The sequence below is a fragment of the Heterocephalus glaber genome, unplaced genomic scaffold, assembly GCF_053883595.1.
Source record: "Heterocephalus glaber isolate CG9 unplaced genomic scaffold, H.glaber_assembly_v1.0 deba00000621, whole genome shotgun sequence".
NCBI lineage: Eukaryota > Metazoa > Chordata > Mammalia > Rodentia > Bathyergidae > Heterocephalus > Heterocephalus glaber.
The window spans coordinates 7952432-7973019 of NW_028258153.1; the positions used below are offsets into that span (position 1 = coordinate 7952432).

At 42.6% G+C, this 20588-nt stretch overlaps 1 protein-coding gene across 41 annotated transcripts in view; it reads right to left on the reverse strand.

Moving 5' to 3' along the window:
- Positions 1-6443: 6443 nt before the first annotated feature.
- Positions 6444-20588, reverse strand: part of LOC101715682 (uncharacterized) — a 348006-nt gene continuing 333861 nt past the window's right edge. For all 41 annotated transcript variants that reach the window (XR_015449165.1, XR_015449164.1, XR_015449163.1 and 38 more), the window contains one exon: positions 6444-19681. The gene's annotated coding sequence lies outside the window, so the exon portion shown is untranslated. The remainder of the gene's footprint in view (positions 19682-20588) is intronic.

Consider the following 20588-nt stretch of genomic DNA (forward strand, 5'->3'; position numbering starts at 1 on the left):
AACTACCTAAGGACTCAGAGTCCAGCAAGAGGACCCCCATCAATCCAGGCCTTTGGGACTCCACATTAAAAGCCTTTTCTGGTCCTAGTTTTTCAGCCTTACTTGTCCAATGAACACTGAACAACTCTCTCACATCTCTTATGTGAAATGCTAAAGTATCTAATCTGCTCTCACTCCCTGTTCCAACTTCTTTCTTGAGCATTTTTTTCCTTATCTCCCTTGGTACAGTTGCATGTGTCCACCCAGAGGAAAGAAGTGGTTTGCTGTTGTTGCTCTCGATTTCCCCCATGCAGTTCAGTTACTTCCACTGCCTTTTAATGTCTTCAAGCATTGGGCATGGTTAACAACATATATAATTAGAAAAATAAATAATGATACAATGTCCTTGTTACTGAGGGTTTTGTGATGACTACTCAAGTCAGAAAAACAACAGTGCTCAGAGGACAGAAATAATCCCACACACTGGAGAGTGGAGACAAAGAATTGAAATCATGGAGCAGGGCAAAGCCAACCCATACAGTGGGACTTTGTGTCTTGCTCACGTGAGACAGAAAGACACTCAGGTGGGACAAGAGCCAGGGACGGTATTGTTGGTGACTCTCAGCTCCATCTCTGCAGCCACACTCCCCCAACCCACTCAATGCACTCAACAAACAAAGCTGGCCTGTGAACTGGGAGTGAGAGCCACACACATTCAGAGACAGTGAGATCTCCCTGGTCTCTTCCCCCATTGTCAGATCAGCAGTGACAACCTGTAGTGAGTCTCAGGAAAGATTCTTAAAACTTGTGTAATAGTGCTCCCCAAACATCTCTGGAAAACTGTGGGGACTTTTTGATTGCTTTGGCATTCTTTAATTATTTCAATTCATTATAGGAAAAACAAATCAGTTAATTTGCAAGCGGTAAAGCTCAAGGTTTTCATAATTCAACTTTTCAGATAACCAGAATATTTCCTCCTTCTGGGAAAAACAGAAAATGCAGAATGTAAGCAACATTCTGCCCATAGAATAGTGAGTGATCAAGCCTCACTTCAGAAATGAATTTTTTAAAGGCATTATGTTGTAAGAGGTTGTTTCTACATGACCCCAGCATAGCCAGTTAAATAATGGAATATTCAGCCAAATCTGTTCATCTTATCATGAAAGCCCAGTTCTAAAGATAGCCACAAGAAATTCATTCACTTCAGGAAATTTCCATTTTGTTCCCTGCAGATTTCTTTAGCACCTAGGGGTGCTCCACTGTGCTAATTTCTTTGAGTAGTGCAGAAAATGTTTGCATTCTGAGCCCTACTCAAACTGCTCCTAATTCAGTTGTATTGATAAAGCACAAATGTTGGAAGAGGAGAGAGTATTAAGTGCTGCATATCTGCAGAAACTTCGTGTTCCCAAATTTAACACAAATCAGACCTATGTAAAGAATCCTAAAAGGACCTTTGATCTTTTTCCCCTTTCAACCAGGAAGTCCATTAAACTGTTATTGGGCTGAGTCTGGCTTTAGGCACTGGAATTTTACTTATGAAGGAAAAAACATGACCATATGTGTGTGTGTGTGTGTGTGTGTGTGTGTATCTATCTGTGTATGTGCACATGCATGCACACACGCGTGCATGCATGCATGTGTGTGTGTGCTGGAGGTGGGTATTCCATTATATAGTAATAGGGGACTCAGTAGGAAAATACAGGCAGGTTGGGAAAATACCAAAGGAAAACAATAAGCATTCATAATTAGAACTGGTGGGAACACAGCCGGATGTTGTACCTGAGACCATGGGACTGGGCTGTTGGTAGTGTACAGGAGGTTGGGGAGATGAGAAAAAAGATTTAGGATGATTCCTAGAAAAGTCAAAAGTAGAGGTAAATGTTTGAGTCCTGTGGAGAATACGGCTTGGCAGAAAGGGGGAAGAATATTCCCAGGCTGGGAGAATAGCTTGCAAAGAGGTAGAGAAAGTCATGTGGATCGCACCCATACCCCCAGCATTCCCATCTCATCTTCTCAAGTCCATGGGAGCAGAGGGTTGCTCTGTCCTCTATGTCCTTCCTCTCACTCTGCCCTTTGCAAAGGGGAAGCACTACAGAGGCCTGGAAGCCAAGTCCCCAATTTCATGCTGATGTCTCAAGGGGAGTGAAAATTATGAAAACTAATTGCCTCTCAGAACAGCATCTGACTGATTTTCCCATGATGTATCAGAGGATATTGAGTGCAGTTGGTCACAGGGTCACCAGGGTTTAATGTCCAGCCTGGCTCTGGGTTCCTGCATTACTCTACCCTTGGCAAATAAGACTGCCAGATCTCAACCCGTAGTCTCAGCCTCTTGCCAAAGCCAAAGACCAATCTGGTTTCTGGCAGTGGTAAGCTTTTGGTCTGCTCTTGCTACTGGTCCAGGCTGACTGAGGATCTTTGGCTTCCTAGTTACTGAGTCTATCTTTAGGCCTAGTTTCACACTAGGTTATATCTTGGTCCTCAGTGGATATGATCCAGGCTTTGCTCATAGTTGCTGCATGCAGGCTTCCTTGGGGTCCCAGCTCATCAGATCTGGGGTGACCTACCCCTGAGCTCTAATGCAGCCCCTGCCAGATCGTGCTCTGCCCATTTGCCTCATAAATTTATATCTCTGGATGCTGATTTCTGGCCTTACTTTGCATTCAGATCTATTGGATTTACCCAAGGAAAAATTTGTTGAGATTCAAAACTTCACTCAATTTTGCCAATTTCACTGCAGATACCTGAGTTATAAAAGAGATCTCACTGAAACACGCGCATTGTGTTTTCCACTTTCCAGAGGCTCAATACTATAGAACCAGGCTCTTCTGATGTAAACACCAGACAGGAAACTTTCATGTTTGATTGACTCGAAATCCATTGGTCCTGCTCAAGAACATGATTCTTCTCATGTATTCCAAAAAAAAAAAAAAAAAAATCTACCAGAATTTCAGCTTTGAAATTCATTTACTCTCTGAATATTTTTTTCCTTTCTGGAATTGAAATGAATGAAATTTTTAAATTTTCTGGCATTAGTTGAAAGGGAATGGGATAAGTACTCCTAGGGCATCATACTTCTTTTAGGCCAGAAAGGAAATCTGAGAAATATATCGGAAGCATCATCCCTATTGGTTCCAGTCACCATGACAGCCCTATGACATTTGCAACTCTTTCCCTTGAGTGTGGGATGGATCTAGGGAGTCTCGTTTAGTAAATAGAATGTGGAAACAGTGATAGGACATCACATCTGAAATTAAATTGCAAAAAGAGATAAAAAGACTGCAGGACCTGTCTTGTGCTCCTTTGCTCTCAGTTTTCTGCTTTTCTCTTAGAGCCCCTGTTCCGTATTAGGAGCTGCCCTATGGAGAGACCCATATGGCACAGGACTGAAGGAGGCCACTGATCACCACTCAGTGAAGAACAGAGGCCCTTAGCACAACAGTCCATGAGGAACTCTATCCTGCCAGTAACCATGGGAATTTGCAGTCTATTTTTCAGATGAGATTGGAGCCCCAGCTAGTATCTCTTTTGCAGACTCATGAAAGATCTTAGGAAGAGGTACCGAACTAAGAGATACCTGAGTTCCTGACCTGCAGAAGTGGGAGAAAATAAATGTATGTTGTTTTAAACAGGTAGCTTTTGAATAATTTGTTATCCAGCAGTAGATATCTAATATAAGTCTCAAAGAGTTAGAGACAAAGAAGGCAGAAAAATTGGACTACAAATACTTTCAATAATTTTTACCCACCCTAAATCCTTCAGCTCCCCACCTAGCTAGACTTGGAGGAAAGCTGTATTTATCTCCTCAACATGTACCTACTGGGGACCTTCTCTGTTCCCAGCACTGTGACAGCTGCTACACAAGATCCAGGAGAAGTAAGAGATCTGGGGAAATTGAGGAACAATTGTCAGCAGAAGAAATTCAGTATCATAGTTTGGCTAGCTTTTCTGCTTTCAGAGCTCATAAAAAACTTCTTACATTCTCTGATAAACAATATAAAAGAGAGGCAGAAAATAAGTTCTATTTAGGGTGGATTATATAGAGGCAACCTGAATTCCATTCAGGCAGAAGACAAAAATTAGCAACAAAAGTTTTGTCTACAGGCATGCTTTATTTTGTCAACTGTATTAATTTTTAATTGGTTACAAACATGTAAAAACAGGATATTTCACATACATATCAACTGCCTGGTTTGTCTTGAAATATGGGAGGATCTGGCCACACTGGGTCTAGATTCCAATCCTGATCCATTGCCTAGCACAGTAGACCCTTTCCTTCCCTCTCTCTCAGACACATGTTGCTGAATCAGCCACACTCCCTACCCAGCCAATTTCACTAATTTAAACTCATTCAGCTTTCAATTTGCAAATGGTACTTTAAGGCCTCTCTCTCATTAATGTTGAACCCCAGAGCTTTTCATGGTCACTGTGGCCCCAAAGAGAAAAATAACCCTAATTCTGTGCTAGGGGAGAGCCCCAGAGGTAAAAGCCCAAGAGTTGGTCCATAATAAGTGTTCAGTAGATATTCCCTTGCTTTTCCACCATTCCCTGGACAGAAAACACAATTGTGTTTTAGGCTCTAGGAACCTTTCACAAATAAATGCTTTTCTACACTTGTTCATTGTATAGTTGGAAACCTGGGATGACTCCAGACCTTCTATCTTATCTCAGGCAATAGGCTCAGCTGTAGATACCATAGTAACCAAAAGAACTGAGCCCAGCCCTCACTGGACTTCTATGTTCATCTGATAAATGAAAGAAGATGAATACAGTTTGAATAAATGTACTGAAAGTGTTGATTGGCCTTTCTAGTCCCTTCTAGGCATGGGAGATAACTCTTCCTTTTCCTCCTTCTCCCTTCCTTGTTTGTTGTTGTATGGGTTTAACACAAAAGGTCTTGGGCCTTTTAGGAAGAACAACAACCCTGATTCTAGATGAGCCCTGGTTGCCCTGAGCATTAGAAGAGCAGAAGGAGGAAGAGGGTAGTCTGAGGAATGGTTTGCCTAGGTGCGGCTTTGTGAAGAGATTCCTCATAACTTGTCCCAGGGGAATTTACCATTCACACTCTCAAAAGCCATGGAAGAAGGGAAAAGAAATAGAGATGTCTAATTTCTCCAAGAAGAAAGACAATCTCCGGATGAGCGGCGTCCAGTGGTCTCCAAGGATAAGCCATGCTGTCCTCATGCATGTTTGACTTGCTCATGGTCTGGCTCTTGTCTCTAAAGCATGGGTCTTGACCGATGGACTCAGAGGAAACAGAGGCTGAAACCTGGGAAGATCTTGGCCAGGGCCTCAGCCATGACCTCAAACGCCTCAGCTGCACCTGAGTACACATTTCCAGGGGAAGTGTGCTCTCCACGGAGGAATAGCAACTCTGCCCCACAGGGGTCCTGTGAGATCACCCCAGCTGCTCTAAATTAGTGCAAAACACATATGCACGCGCACACACACACATGCACACATTTTTTAAAGCCCGTAACAGAGAATCTCCTTTTTTTCATTCCTGATTTCAAACTCTTAGCTTCTGCTAAATCAACTTTTCTTATATAATTTTCTCTTCTGCTTACCTCAAACTTTTCCATACCGAATTTGCTGAGCAGCCAACACATTTGTAAAAGCACACAGGCAAGCTAAACTCACTTCCTCAGCCAGCTTCACACCTGAACATCCACGAGGTGCCCCGGCCTCAAAACTAACTGCTTTCCTGACAAAGAAATAACTTCCTGTCACGGGGTGGGGGTAGGGGGTGCTGAGTCTTCTACTCCTTTCTCCATTGTTCCACTCCTAACCTTTTCTCCTTTCTCTCTCTGGAATTTCAGTTTCCAATGAAGTCAGATCTCAAAACCCAAATAAGGGAAGGAGGTTTCATGTCTTCTTAACTGAATAATCCCAGTTCACCCAAGCACACAATGTTCACACATAATGTTTGCACATTAAGTTTGCAGCCTACAGGGCTCATTCTCTCTCTCTCTCTCTCTCTCTCTCTCTCTCTCTCTCTCTCTCTCTCTCTCTCTCTCTCCTTCTTCTTCTAACTCCTCCTCTTTATCTCCCTCTCTTTCTCCTTATCTTTCTCCCACTTCCCACCTCACACAGGGCTGGAGATAAAACAGAAAGACTGTATTATACTAAATTACAGAATGATTTCAAAGGAAAAAGGAAAAATTAAGAGGATATCTAGCCATTTTCAAGCCTTTTAATTTTTTCTTCTTATTTTAAAGCACACATGCTCAAATATTGCATGGCTTTTTCTTATATGAGAAACTGAACATATAAATAAAGAGCAAAATAAAAGATCAATAACAGGAAAAAGGGGGATAGATCTTTTGCAAAAGGGAAGGGGAACAAGACATGGAGGGAAGGAGGAAGGGGCAGAAGAAGGGATGAAAAAAAGAATTAAGATGAGCTAAGTACAGTACCAATTCTCCACGAGGAATGTAAGGATCGTGTACAAACAAAAAAGAAAAACAGAAAAACAGCCTTTACTTCTAAAAGATCTTTTGAAATTTTGCTTCCACAAACTTTGACATGCAAAAAAAAGCATACAAATTTACACAGCTCTGTAGCCTTATACTGATGAACACATGTTTATTTTGCCACGTCTTCTAATGATTAAGGGAAAACAAAATCTTGCCCAGAGAAAATGCTCCTGTAGTTTTATTTCTAAACACAAATCTCTCTGTATCAGTCAATGTCCAACTGAAAAGAATGAAAACTACACTTGAATATCCGAACAGAAGGATTTTAGTGCAGGGAATTAGTTACCCAGGCGATGGAGAAGCTGAGAAGCCAGACAGGAGACAATGAGGCAAATCAGAGGATAGCAACAACAGGATGCAGCTGCGGGGACAAAGGAGAAGATGGAGTTATCAGAACCCAGGGGCTGGGGTCATCAGACAAGCTGAAAACACAGCACACCTGTCTACTGGGATCTGAAGTCCAACGGGAGAGGCAGCTGCTGCTGGAGAAACCACCCAAAGCTGGGAAAGTGGAGGAGAAATGGCATGGCACTGGTGAACCCTGCTGGAAGCCACATGATCCAGGAGCCTGGGAAGTGCAGTCTGGAAATGTTGAGCTGAGCCCCTGAGCACAGACACAACTTGGCCGAAGCACAGAAGAGACTGCTACATCCACACCCATTCCTCTCGCCTCTCCTTCCCACAAGTCCCACTGCTAAAGTCCCAGGCAGTCATCAACCCAACAGGACATGAACTCTAGGGGAGTTGGACAATGAGACCACAAGGAAGGGCATCACACCATGGGTTTATAGATCAAGCTGCAATCCTTGAAACCTTATTCTTCCATCACTAGGTTACCGTCTTTCTTGCTTGCGTGTCTAATGCCAGTACATGGGAATGTAGGGAGTCCCAGGCAGAACCCTGGATATCATGACTCACATCAGCAAGCATTTAAACCAAAATTGGGCTAGAGGTGTATTCTCACGTGGTGGTATAAGGTACTAAGTCCCCAGTTGCACCAAGAGCAATGACTCCCCACGTAAAAGGATGCAGGGACAGAGAAGAGATATTGGAAGATCTTCCTGCATGGCCCTTGAAGGCTCTTTCTATACTCCCAGCCTCCAGGCCTTCCTAGGGTGGTATCAATTTATAAACACAGGAAGTCTCACGAAGGAGCAGAATTTACTTTTAAATAATTCATGCAGTATGGAATTCAACAAATCACAACTAAATCCTCCTTTTGGCAACATATTTCCTTTTTAATTATAACTGTATTATTGCCTGTGTTACCAAACACGTCTTTCTCTGCCCTTAAAAATCAAAAAGGGAAAAGCAAGAATATAATATAAACAGAGGAATGGAAAATTACCCCTGCGAAGTATAATAGCTAAACAATGACTGAGGAGGCTGTGATATGCATCAACACGGATCCCCGAGTGTAAACAGTGGGGTGGAAAGGGAGATGGTTGGAATGAACTAGACAGAGAGGGAAAATAGGCAGAATTTCCTCCCCCTGGGGGTGGAATGGAGGCCACAGCACCATTAGGAGACAGCAAAGAGAGCGAGGTTATTTTACCTTCCTTGGTCTGGGAAGCCCGGCCTGGAAAGGCAGTGGATAAGGGCACTGCCCACACAGCCTGGGCGTCCTGTGATTCACTCAATAGAGCTGAGAGGACAAGTTGGGCAGGATCCAAGGCTTCCCTGGTTCATGACTCTGTCCAATGTCCTCTTGCTTTGTCACCTGAAGCCAATGATTTGCTCCATTGGAACCTCAGATTTCTCATCTGTAAAATGAGATGGTTCTACCCAGCAAATATTTGTTAGATATACACTAGGTGCTGGGGATACAGAAGATGGAGATGTCATCCTTGCTCTGAAGGACTTCATGTGAGAGTTGAGAAAGATAATGCAGACTAACAAATAAACACAGACTATACTGATGAGGTATGAAATAAAGCTAAAGAAAGCGAGGTAAGAGGGCGAGGGGGTGAGTGTGGGCCCTTTCACACAGAGAAGCCAAGAAGGAACTCACTGGAAATGTGACATTCTAACAGGTGGGAAAAGAAAGAAGGGAAGAGAGCCGCGAGAGTCCATTTGGAGAGGGGCTCCAGGCAGAAAGCACAGCAAGAACAAACATCCGAGGCCTCCGAAACTTGTTTTTCTGGGACACAGGAAGCATTTCATAAATTTAAGTTATTATTTTAAATCGTAAAGGAAATAGTCACGAAACATTTTTGTCCAAGGTCCTGAGACAAGGATGGGAAAAGGATCAGTGACTCCTCTCCACTTTGGAACTTGTTCTTCCCCTACTTAATATGACCTTCTTCTGCTTATGAAGACAGAGGGCACTCTTAGTGTTTAGTGAGGTACAACATCAAAGGCCCATGGCTCAAGGTAATCCAAACTAACAGACTGCCCCAAATGCCTGACTGCATCTCTAACAGAGGGCTTCACGCAGAGTGTTTTTTGCCCAATTATGTTTCACTTACTCTGGCGTCAACAGGAGGGTTATGTGGTATACAAGTTTGCATCTGACACCCAGCATTCTGTCCCCAGGTATGTGATACCTACAAGTCCCCCAGCCACTCTGAGCCCACAGGGCTGTTTGGAGGATCAGATGAGATGAGTGCAGGGGCCCTTTAAGGGCCATGAAACAGCATTTGATTGTTGTTGTACGGTGGAAGTTGAGTGAATCTTCTGAGCTCACAGCCATGGTTGTAGTGGGACATGGCCCACCCACAGTTTGGTTGGCTAGAAGACACTAGCTGGAGACCAATACTTGTCCCAAGGAAGTCACAAAGCCAATCAGAGTCACAAAGAGACTCTTCTGTTTTTAACAGTCACTGAGCTCAGAGTTGATGGCATTTGTTTATATTGGCACCAAAAGGAAATAATTCGTTGTGAATCCAAGTTGTTTAGAAAAACGTTGATGGTGTGGCCAACAATCTGATTAGAACAAGCACCCACTGCAGGAGGGAGGGTGTGAGGCATTGCTCTCACTCTTCTCTCTCCCTCAGACTGCACAATTAAGGTTCTAGGTGTGGCATGGCTTCACAGGGGACTAGTCCCAGACTAATATGGTATTCAGGTACTACGAATCAGATTCTTAAGGTAGAGGTTCACAGAGACCAATCTGTTCATTTTACTCACCCTTTGTTACTTTAGAATCACTAAATAGTTGAGCTGAAAGAAATAAAAAGGTCTCTCCAAGTGAATCCTTTGAAGTGCTCGGGCTCAAAAAGACCATATAAAAGTTGTAAAGAAAATCAATGTGGCTTCACTTTTTAAGGACAGTGACAGCCTAGCGACATTCCAGGCTGTTATTGAGCATAAAACCAGATAGGAACTGTCCCTGAAATTCAACTGAGTCATAATTACTGCCAGAAAAAGAGGACTCATTTAAAATTCCTAAGACCTTCCCCACATGACTTTCAAAAGAGAGAGCATCCGATTGGGTTCAGCTGGGTCAGGTTGGATTGGTTGGCCACCCACATGCCTGCTCATTGTCACAAGTTCAAAGAGTGGTTCAATTGGCTTCTGACAAAGTTGCAAGGGAGCTCTCCACCCAGGCTAGAGACCATGCCAGCAGGGTTGAGAAAGAACATCATGGGGAGGAGAAGATGATTTCAGGTCATCCAAGAGTAGGGCTTTCAGGAATTCTGAAGTCTCCTCACTACTTCATCTTTTTTTTTTTTTTTTGCTTAAATTCTTTTATTGGTACATTTTAGGTATACAATACGTTTACATTTGTCGTTGGGTGCTTGGACCTGTACATGATGTATCTTGATTCTTATTTTTTCCCCATTACTGTGTGCCCTTCACCCCCTCCACCCTTGCCTATTTACATAGACTTTGTTTCCATTTTTCTCTTTTCTCATAATTTTTCCTTTCACTTCTTTCCTTTCCCCTTCCCCTCCCACTTCCCCTACCCCTTTGGACCTTTTCTTCCTGTTAGAGACATAGCTAAATGGATGCATATTGAGGCCATACCCATAAGTGAAATAAATAGGACGCACATGTGTAAATGCCAAATAGTTTCTCTAGTGTGAGAAACTGAGAGTGTAAATAAGGATTAAAATGATTAAAACAAATAATTAATAATTTGAAATAGGAACAAAAGTTCTGCTCACTACTTCTGAAGATGCATGCTCTTACATTATTTCAGTTCCCATAACTCTCAGGTAAGTACCTAGACCTCTTCTCATCTATGAGATGCAGGAGATATTTATGTTATAAAGCCTAAATTCTAATTCAATGTGGAGTAAGCACAGGTCTGCCTTTCAGGGGTGAGAAGGAGAAGCCAATGCCCTTGAACATGTCACCACATTCTCCAAAGGCAAAGTCCACTCAAGGCTACTTTGACTACACAGGCAATGCAGCCATACTGTGCCTGCTATTATTATCTTCCTTCAAAGGAAGTCAACCTAGATCTTTCCTATTTAAATTTCTCATCATAATGAATGTACACCTGGTGATTGATAGATGGGCAAGTGGCTGTCTTAGGGGGTGTGAGGGCTCCAGATTATTTATTAATTGAGGAGGAACTGCAGGGAAGAGAAACAAGAAGATTAAAGAAAATAAAGATGAAGAGAAGAAAATTGAAGGAAAAAAGATAGGAGAAATGGGGTAGTGACTGATCAAAATGTTTCATAATTTGCATCTGAAATCTGAAGTGTGTTGAAATTCTATTTTAGTCATTAAATATATGTATTCCACCCTGGTCATGAATGAAAAATGGGAAGTAAGGAAGGGGAGAGAAAAGAAAGGAAGGGAAAAGGAGAGAGAGAGACAAAGATAGAGACAGAGAGACAGAGAGAGAATAGATTCCCATACTCTAGTAAGCAGAGAGTAGAAATAAAACTTCCAGCTTCCTTTCTCTGTCATTGTCCACTCAACTTTTTTCAATTCTATCTCATGTCTAAGAGGGACCTGATATCCATACCAAGCCAGGTTTCCAAAGAACTCAGACACTTCTTAGACCTTCAGCTATAGGAACTTTGGGATCCTAAAGACTAGGAATGTTTAACTCTAATGTAGAATGATTAGACACCTGCTATCAGGAGATTTCATCTTATTTCTCTGAAATGCTTAATGGTACTGAAAAAAAAAAGAATGGAGTAAAACGTGTTTGCCAACCTGAAACTTGTGCCCCTACAGCTCGGTCCCTCCAACTGCCCACATTTGGTGGACAGCTGGGGAGTCTTGACACAAAGTAGAAGAATGAGCCCACAAGCCTGGGCAGATCTGAGCTCTAAATTCCAGGGAAGGCCCTCCACCAGCACCCCGATGTTTTAAAATGTCCCCAACAAGCAGATAGGAAAAAAAAATGTTCTGAGAATGGCTCCACTGTAACACAACTGTTTGCTTTTACTGAGCTGGAGCTATTGTTTTGAGGGGAAAAAATGTAAAACTTCAGAAAAAATGTCTTACCCTGGCCTGTGGGCCCTATCTTTGGGATTACAGGACTTCCTGTTGTGGTCAGTCCTCAGGTCACCATTATTCAAGGCTCTCACAAAGGATTGTCTGCCATGTGTCCCAGGAAAGAAGCATCATTTCAAGAAGCACACAGCACAGTTACCTAAGGCAGACATGCATATAGCATGCATATAGCAAAGCATATTTGGAAGAGATAGGCCACAGAAGAAAATTGTTGATTAATGCTGTATTGATTGTCTCGTAGCTTAAATACATGAAAGAGCCAGGGCCATTGCTTATCACTAAATCAAACTGAGCTTGCTTTATAGTCAAAGTTGGGTTTTTTTTGTTCTTAAGTAGAAAATCACATTGGAAATGAAAGAATAACCATGGACAAAATATCACATAATGTGAGATTCGTCTCCAGCCTATGGATTTTCGGGGGGAAAAAAAAGACAAAACAAACGAGTTGACTTCCTATTTTACCACTTCCTTATCATATGACTTTGGACAAATAACCAAATTTTTCACCTGAAAATAGTCCTTATAGGACATTTTTACTGGGTTGTTGTGGAGATGTAAACCTTCTGGTCCATGAGCATGCTACTTAGCAGGCATGCAGCAAGTGGGAGCTACAACTTGGATTGTTATGATTTGGGCAAGCTGATGGATGACTGTCTTACAGCCTTTGGGGTTCACAAGTCTCTTAACAGAAGAATATTCTACTAGTTGAGTGAATTCCATTAAATCAGTTCCACCATGCAACACATGGAGTGCCAAAGAGCGGGATTACAATGCTGACCACCCTATTTCAGTAGGAATTGGGTAAATTCCTTAATCTTATTGTGACTCAGTTCCTCCCTCTTTAAAATGGGAGGAACAACAGAACTTTATAGAGTTAGTATGAGGATTAAATGACATAATCCATGCAAAATGCATTGGAACAAATGCCTACACATAGTAGGTGCTGGATATAGATTATATATCTATTATTAGTGGTCAACTTTGAACAAGGATATGACAAAAAGAATGGGATTTTCTTTTTTTTGCTTTTTACGTAAAGCCAATATGATTTGTCCCATTTATTTTTGTTTGAATGGAGTTACCTTATGAGTTAAATGGATTACAATGGAGAAACTACTTGTGCCTTAAAATAAGTTAAGGAAATATTGGTTATACAGTGAAAATAGCCTGGTATGACCACACTGGAGATTTGAGATCAGGTCATCTGACACTATAAACTACTTAGTTGACATGATATTATTTCCTGATTTATAAAAAGAGGGCAAAACTTTATTTCCATTTTTTCCTTCTCTCATATTTTTTCTTTTCCCTTCTTTTCTTTCCCCACCCCTCCCCACTTCCCCTACTCCTTTAGACCCTTTCTTCCTATTTCACAATATCAATTATACATTTTTTTTTTGGTACCAGGGATCAAACTCGGGTCCTTGCGCTTGTGCAGCAGGCAGCAAAACCACTGAGCTAAATCCCCGGCTATCAATTATACATTTTGATCCTTATTTATACTTTTAGTTTTTCACACCAGAGAAACTATTTGGTATTTATACACACGTGTGTCCTATTTATTTCACTTAAGAGTATGGCCTCAATGTGTATCCACCTAGCTATAAATGTCTCTAGTTTCTCATTCTTTACTCCTGAGTAGTACTCCCTTTTATTTAAAAAAACACATTTTCTTTATTCAGTCTCCAGTTGATGGGCAATTGGGCTGTTTGCAAGTTTTAGCTATTATAAACTGTGGCGCTATAAACATGGGTGCACATATATCACTATGGTATGATTCTTTTAATTCTTTGGGGAAGATACCCAGCAGGGGAATAGCTGGGTCAAATGGGACTTCCAGTCCTAGTTGTTTAAGGTATCTCCATATTAATTTCCACAGTGGTTGCACCAGTCTGCACTTCCCACCTAAAGTCTTAGTAAATAGGGAAGGGTGGAATGGGTGAAGGGAGGGCAGGGGAATGGAGAAAAAATAAGAACCAAGATACATCATGTAAAGGTACAAGATGCCAATGATGAATGTAACTGTACTGTATACTATACCTAAAGTGTACCAGTAAAGTTAATGGGAAAAAAAGAGGGCAAAACATCTACTTTTAAGAGCTATTGAAGAATGACAAAAGAACTACATGAAGGCTTTGGTGCATAGTTGCTATATATGTTATAGAGTTCGTTTTATTGGGAAGACTCTGATAAGTGGGAACTGTGGAATTCTAGGAAGGAGGTGGCCAGAATGAAAGGCCAATGGGTGGTAAGAACAGCAGCTCCATCATTCTCTGCACAGGAAGTGATCTGGGAGGAGAGGGAGTTGTGTGCTCAGTGTAAGTTTGTACTCACTGGCAAAGCTGTATCAAATAACCATGCCTTTCTGGCACTATTACCCTGTACTATGTCACACATAACTACTGGCTAAGAGTACACAGGTATTCTCTTGGCTGTCTCACAGGGAGATCTTCGTATGTGCTGGAGGAAGATTTGATTCCACAAGAAAATTCTTACTTTCGCTGATTTCCATTTCTCCTTCTCCCTTTTCTGGTTCAGCTGCCATTTATGTCTCTATTGAAAGAAAACAGTCAGCTAGATTTGTTCCTCATTCCCATTTTGTAAACAAGAGAAGCAAAACTCAGAGAGATTGAGAAAAGGCCCCCAAACTACAAAGTTAGTGAGCAAGGAAGCTTGGAGGTTAGATGGGACCTTCAGATGCTATGTCCTCGGCTCCTTCCACCAAAACCAGACCCCCAGGTGCACTAGCTCCACCAAAAAGCAAGAACTGGAAGCAAGTCAGGGAAAGGTTTTCTACCCCTGTGACATTTTGCTCATTCCCAACGTTGTCCTAAAGGAAGATAAGACAGCAAAATCAGGGAGCTTCTTGAACACATCTGAATTCTGTAAGTTAGGCTTTTATTTGAAGCACAGTATTGTTTTCAAAAGCAAAATGAAGAAGGCTGCTGTAAGGGAATTTAGCTCCCCTTGCTGGCGTTGTTCTCAGAAGTGTGCAATGACCTCATAAATGCTAATAAGGAATGTTCTATGGCTCCCCAGTAGTGCTGAGTCAAGCCAGCCATGATAGAGGACAGAATTACCCAGGGCTTATTCTAGGCATGACCATGATTGAGCTGGCCACTTGCCTCAAGAGGAGCAGCATCTGCTTTGTCAGCTGCCATGCTGTCAGCTTGCACCCTGTCTACAGAGCCTCCTTGACCTAGATTATGCCCCCTAAGTAGATGAGTTTTTAAAATCTCAGCCTTAGGAGTTTTCAGCTCTTCATAGGCTTGGTTAGTCAGTGTGTACTAAGTACCCATTACTGTGCTCAGAACATAGCTTGGAGCTATAAGACGTGACTCACCATGTACCACCTCCAGTTCCATCACCTTGTCATTTAGTAGCCTCCACAGCATGGCCTTAAAGCATCTACATCAACCACAACTCCTGTCTGAACTATGGGTGTATAAACTGTGACATGGCTGAGGTTTAAGGAAGGGGTTATTTGCCAGGCAAGGCAGCATTAAGGAATAACAAGGTCCTCTGCTCTGATGATATCCAACACACGGAGCCATCACCACTCTTGGGCCCAAAGGGATAGGAGTGGGAAAAACTATAACACCTTGGCTATAAGCGAGAGCTGCTGTCAGAAGCATTCAGCTGAGAAATAGCCTCTATGCCTGCAGCCTGGTGTAGAGGGAACTAAGAAAGAGACCCTCTACCATCACTCCCTTTACCCACAGTCATAAGCAGCAGGCAAAGGAGGCCATCAGCAGTTCAGAGGCAGCCTCCGGGAGAGAAATCAGAGTAAGAAGAGGCAGAGTGCCAGGCTAGAGGGGCCAAGGGAGCCATCCTGTGAAACAGCTCTCCCTCCAGCCTGATCTTCCAAGGCCCCAGGGTTGCTGATGGAAATTAAAGATGCAGGCAGCATGAGAAACCATTGCTGCAACCAGTTGTTTCCTATGCCTGCTGCTTCTTTAGACATATCTATCCATGCCCGATCCACATGTTACTTTCCAAACATCACAATAAATTCCAGGTTCTCTTTGAAATATTTTCCAAGGCACCCTTTGACTATAGACATTTTTTTTTTTTTTTTTGCATTTCTCTCCAGCTGCCATTCACTTCTGTAAGCTGGGTGAAGAAAAGGGCCAGGCCCATGGCTGGTATGTAGTTCAGAGATAGAGCAATTTCCTACATGTGCAAGGCCCCAAGTCCAATCACAGCACCTTAAAGACAAAAAAAATTAATAAGTAGAAATAGGAAAAAATGGACCATGTCCTGAGCTTCTGGTGTCTTGTGCAGGGAAGACCTCTCTCTGGAGTATATGAAAGATGGGTCAGGCCTAAAGGGACGGAGGAGTAAAGATCATCCCCTGTACTTGATTCCCTTAGACTATTGGTCCATGTATTTAATGGACTTGGAGGTAAAGGGCTCAAACCAGGACAAAGATGGGGCATAACAAATTTATGACCAAGTTTAATGAGAAATATCTCCCACTCTGTACTAGTGGCTGAGAGATGGAGGGAATATGAAAGCAGGAAATACAGGAATTGATGTAAGTCTGGAAATCTGGGAAGGGATACTTTGTACAGTGGCCACATGCACACACATACACATGTGTATTTTCACTCTGTCAATTGTATAAGGTGATATGTTCATGGTACATCATTGTTCAGATAACACCAAAAGTCATGCATTGTATCCCTTTTCTCTATAGCCATTGTAGCAGATATTCAAAGAGGGCAAAGAAAGAAAGGAAAGTATCTGTACATGACAGCACTCTGCTTGCCCTGTACTATGTTCTTCAAAAAATAACTTGATGGAATTTAGTGCTTACAGCTTTGTGAGGTAGAGTTCCCAATTTAGAGATGAAAAATGGAGAGGCAAGAAAGGTAATTTCTCAAGGTCACTGGTCACCACTTAAGCCTGAATGAGAGAAAATTCTGCTTTTTCCAGGTGCACAACATATTTTAAGGATTGGCCCTGGCTCTTCCAAAGGTAAAGTCACTGTTTTCTAAATCTGCACACAGGCTCTTCAGTGCTTCCTGAGGCTCTGTGTTGGGCCCTGTGCTTAAGAGACAAGAACCCTCTTCATTCCTTTGATCTGAACCACTTCCCACAGCAGGGGGATGGTTGCTTGTGGATTGTCAGCCAGCCTTTCTGAGACCAGAAGAAGTAGGTAGAGGCAATCTAGGGTTTCCAGGACTTGCTGTCACCAGCATCATAATCCCTTTACCATGGAGGTGCCCAAAGCTTCTGGACACCAGGACTTCTGACAATGCCTTGACCTACTGGGCTGTCCTTGCTGGAAAGGATAAAAAATGGTGCATGAACTTTGAAGAAATCCTTACATTTTCATCCATTTCCTCCACTCTCCTAAACAGTACTTCTTGCAAAGCCTCTCACCTATGATGGAGTCTGGAAAAGTGATACATGTGGGCAAAAAAGAGTTTTATAAAGGGAAGGGGTGAAATAAAGTGGTCTCCATATATCCAACATAATGACAGGCAGATCTAGGCAAAGTATTAAGTCAAAGTTTTCCCTCAGGTCTTCTGCCCACTCTTCAGCTCCCTGAAAACTTGGCTCAGGAACGCTTTGTCCACATAAACACAAGTATAACTAGGTCTGACCAGAGTGAAGATCAAGGCCAAAAACTTCACAGGAATGGAATTAAAGTAATGTACACCACCTTATCAGGATAAGCTAATGAAATTTTGTGTTTAAAAAAATAGCCAGGAAAGTAAAGGAGAAAGTGAGTGGAAGCATATCTGGAAAGAGAGAAATGTGAGACTGTATCTGGAGTGTGTATCTCTCATTTGGATGGAAGTGTGTGCATGCTTGTGTGTGTGTGTGTGTGTGTGTGCGCGCGCATGCATTCTGCTTGTCAGCAGAGGGATTGCTGGGGGAGAAATGCATGGGTACCTCAGGAAGAACTGACGTTGGAAGCTCAAAGCTACTGATATCAAAGAAAGGGTGTCCTCTGAACCCCCTCTGGCCTGCTTCCACTGGGCTTTCCCCAAAACTATCTGAATTTCAGTCTTAGGTTTCCATAAACACTACAGTTATTTATTTTTGTTTGAAATGTTAAACAAGTTCTGAAAGGGAAAGCTATTGGGGTAAATTGTGGCGTCTTTAAAGAGGAGTTATACCATTGGCATTTTCTGAAAGGGCTTATGGAGGTTGTCTCTCTTTATACTTGGGCCCAAGTCTCTGCAGAAGCACCTCACACCCTGCCCTAGAAAACTGAGGCTCCCAGCAGAGCTGTTCCCCAGCCCTTCCATGAAGAGCTTCTTATCTAGAAGTTTCCCTCTCCAGGTAGAGACCCTTAGTAATTCAAGCAACGACAGCAACACCAAGAACAATGGCTAACATTAACTGGGTGCTTGCAATGACTAGGACTGTTGAAGAAAATGGGGCATATGTATCAGGACATTTCACTCTCAGCACAGATTATGTGGAGGGTATTAGGATTTTTCCCATTTTCCCATTGAAGAGTCTGATGCTTACAGAATGAAGACCCTCAATTCTAAGAACCAAAGTCAATAGCACTAAGTGTGGTGAACCACTAGTCAGGTATTTTAGGCACAAAATTTGAAAGATGACTGAAAAACTCAGCAATCAAGAGAAAAAATATTTTAATGCATTTGTTGAAAAATCAAAACAAATTCAAAAATCCATGATGAACAAAATATCAAAATTTTAAATGAAGATAGATCCAGTAGATTCAGTTCCATTCAGTCTGACTATAGCTCTTTGCCAACATGTCACTCTGTCTCCTTTGGTGTTCCATTAGGGTCTACAATGTACCGCAAAGACCTCACCTTTGCCCAAGTTTCCTCTTCATTCCTGCAGCCTTGTCTCATTAAAGAAATGGGAAAACTCAGCCAAAGTTCTTCTGGCCATCCAACCTTTGGTTTGCTTCTGTCTTCCAAGAACAAACCAAAATGGGATGCCAACCAGGGCTTGATTTCAAAATCCTTCTGAGTGTAGGGGTCTTCTTCCTTGAGCTTACAGCTGGCCCTGTCACCAAGGCCTCAGACTTTTTTCCCCAGCCTGGAAAGGATCTAATCAGATGAGACAAAATCCCTCAAAGTAGTGTGGGCTTTGCTGAAGGATAAGCGGAAACAGCAGTGGCAAGTCAGTCCTCGATCAGCACTCTTCCACCACATCAGCATAACCTGCCTCTGTATCTCAGCCAAGCCAGTCCTTCCTTGGCTGCCCCACTCCTCCTGCACAGAGTCAGTGCACGTGCACAGTGACCCTCTTCATCCAAGATCTTCACCAGACTCCCCAAGCCCACCTCACTCTCCGGGCCTCCTTCCTGTTCATTCTTGACTCAACTACACACAAGTCACAAGTACACATGTGAGGTCACAGGCACACACACAACCTTCATCTCAGCCTCACTCTTCTAAGGAGAGAGCTGACAGTGAGGCTAGAAGTAAATGAGGAGAATAAGGCAGATGGAGAACAAAATATTACATTTTTACTGTTAAACATAGTGAATGTACTTTAATTAAGATTGGATAAATGGGATTTCTACTGGTAAATCCCAGAAAAATTAACCATCCAGAAGAGTTGTCCACAGGCTGGACTGGAGCAGCCTCTCCTGCAAGACAGATTCTGTCTCTGAAAACTTCAGGACCTCTAAGAACAGGACAGAGCGTGTGTTTTCCATGCATGGGTTCACTCCAAGAGGAAGGGGAATGAGAGGGGACTGGGTCACAGTTTCCCTTCCAAATTCACCTAATGAGGTCTTCCCTCCCAGGGAGCAGTCCACAGAGGAAGAGAAGCCAAGAGCATAATCTCAGTGGGGCACTGTTCACCTGGAAGGAAACATCAGGAATGAGGAAGGCATGTTCAATATCCCCCCCCGCAATACAGAACACCTTGCCTTCAATCTGTTGGCAACAACAAAAACAACTACAATTACACTTGTTATCTAACCAAATTAGAGAATAATAGAAACTAACTTTTCATGTTTTTGTGAATTGTAAATGAAATGATGGCACAGAACAAAGGCATGCCCTTAACAAGTGTGACTGGTAAAAATAACCAGAATAGCAACCAAACACTACACAAGGTGGCATGAAATAGGCAGCATTTATTTGCTCACATATATGCAGAGCTTTTACTAGGCAACAGGGATTACACAAATACACAAATGAGTTTAATTCAAGGCTGAATAAGAGGAGGACTAGAAAAAAGTCTAGTGGAGATAGAAGGCCTTGACCCAAGGTCGTAGAGGAAGTCCCTGTGGCCAAGGTGAGACTAAGGTTACCTTAAAAGATATGATAGGCAAAGAAGTGGGAACAAGAAGAGCTTGAATAAGGTGTCCTATTCCTGAAAAGAGTAATGGGAAGGTGGAATAATGTTTCAATCCACACACCAAGTCTCTCTGTGGGTTTGGTGCCACCCTTACCTACAGGAAAAGCAGCGAATGGAATGATTTTGGCAAACCCTTTAGATTAGGGAATGGGGTGTAAATAGCCTTCCCAGCCACTGGTCCTCAGATCAGTGTTCTTTCTTCTACCCATGATACTCTTCAGGACTTAGAGTTCATCTCTCTCTAGCCCCAACACGGCTCTGCTTCCTCCCACCTCTTAGTGGACAATCCTGTCTCTAACTGGTTTATCCATCAGGCGTTTTCTCTCTGGCTTATGTTTTCCTCAGCTCCTCACTGATCCAGCCCAGGTGAGCCACAAAAACAACAACCCCCTCCCCCAGAGCCCA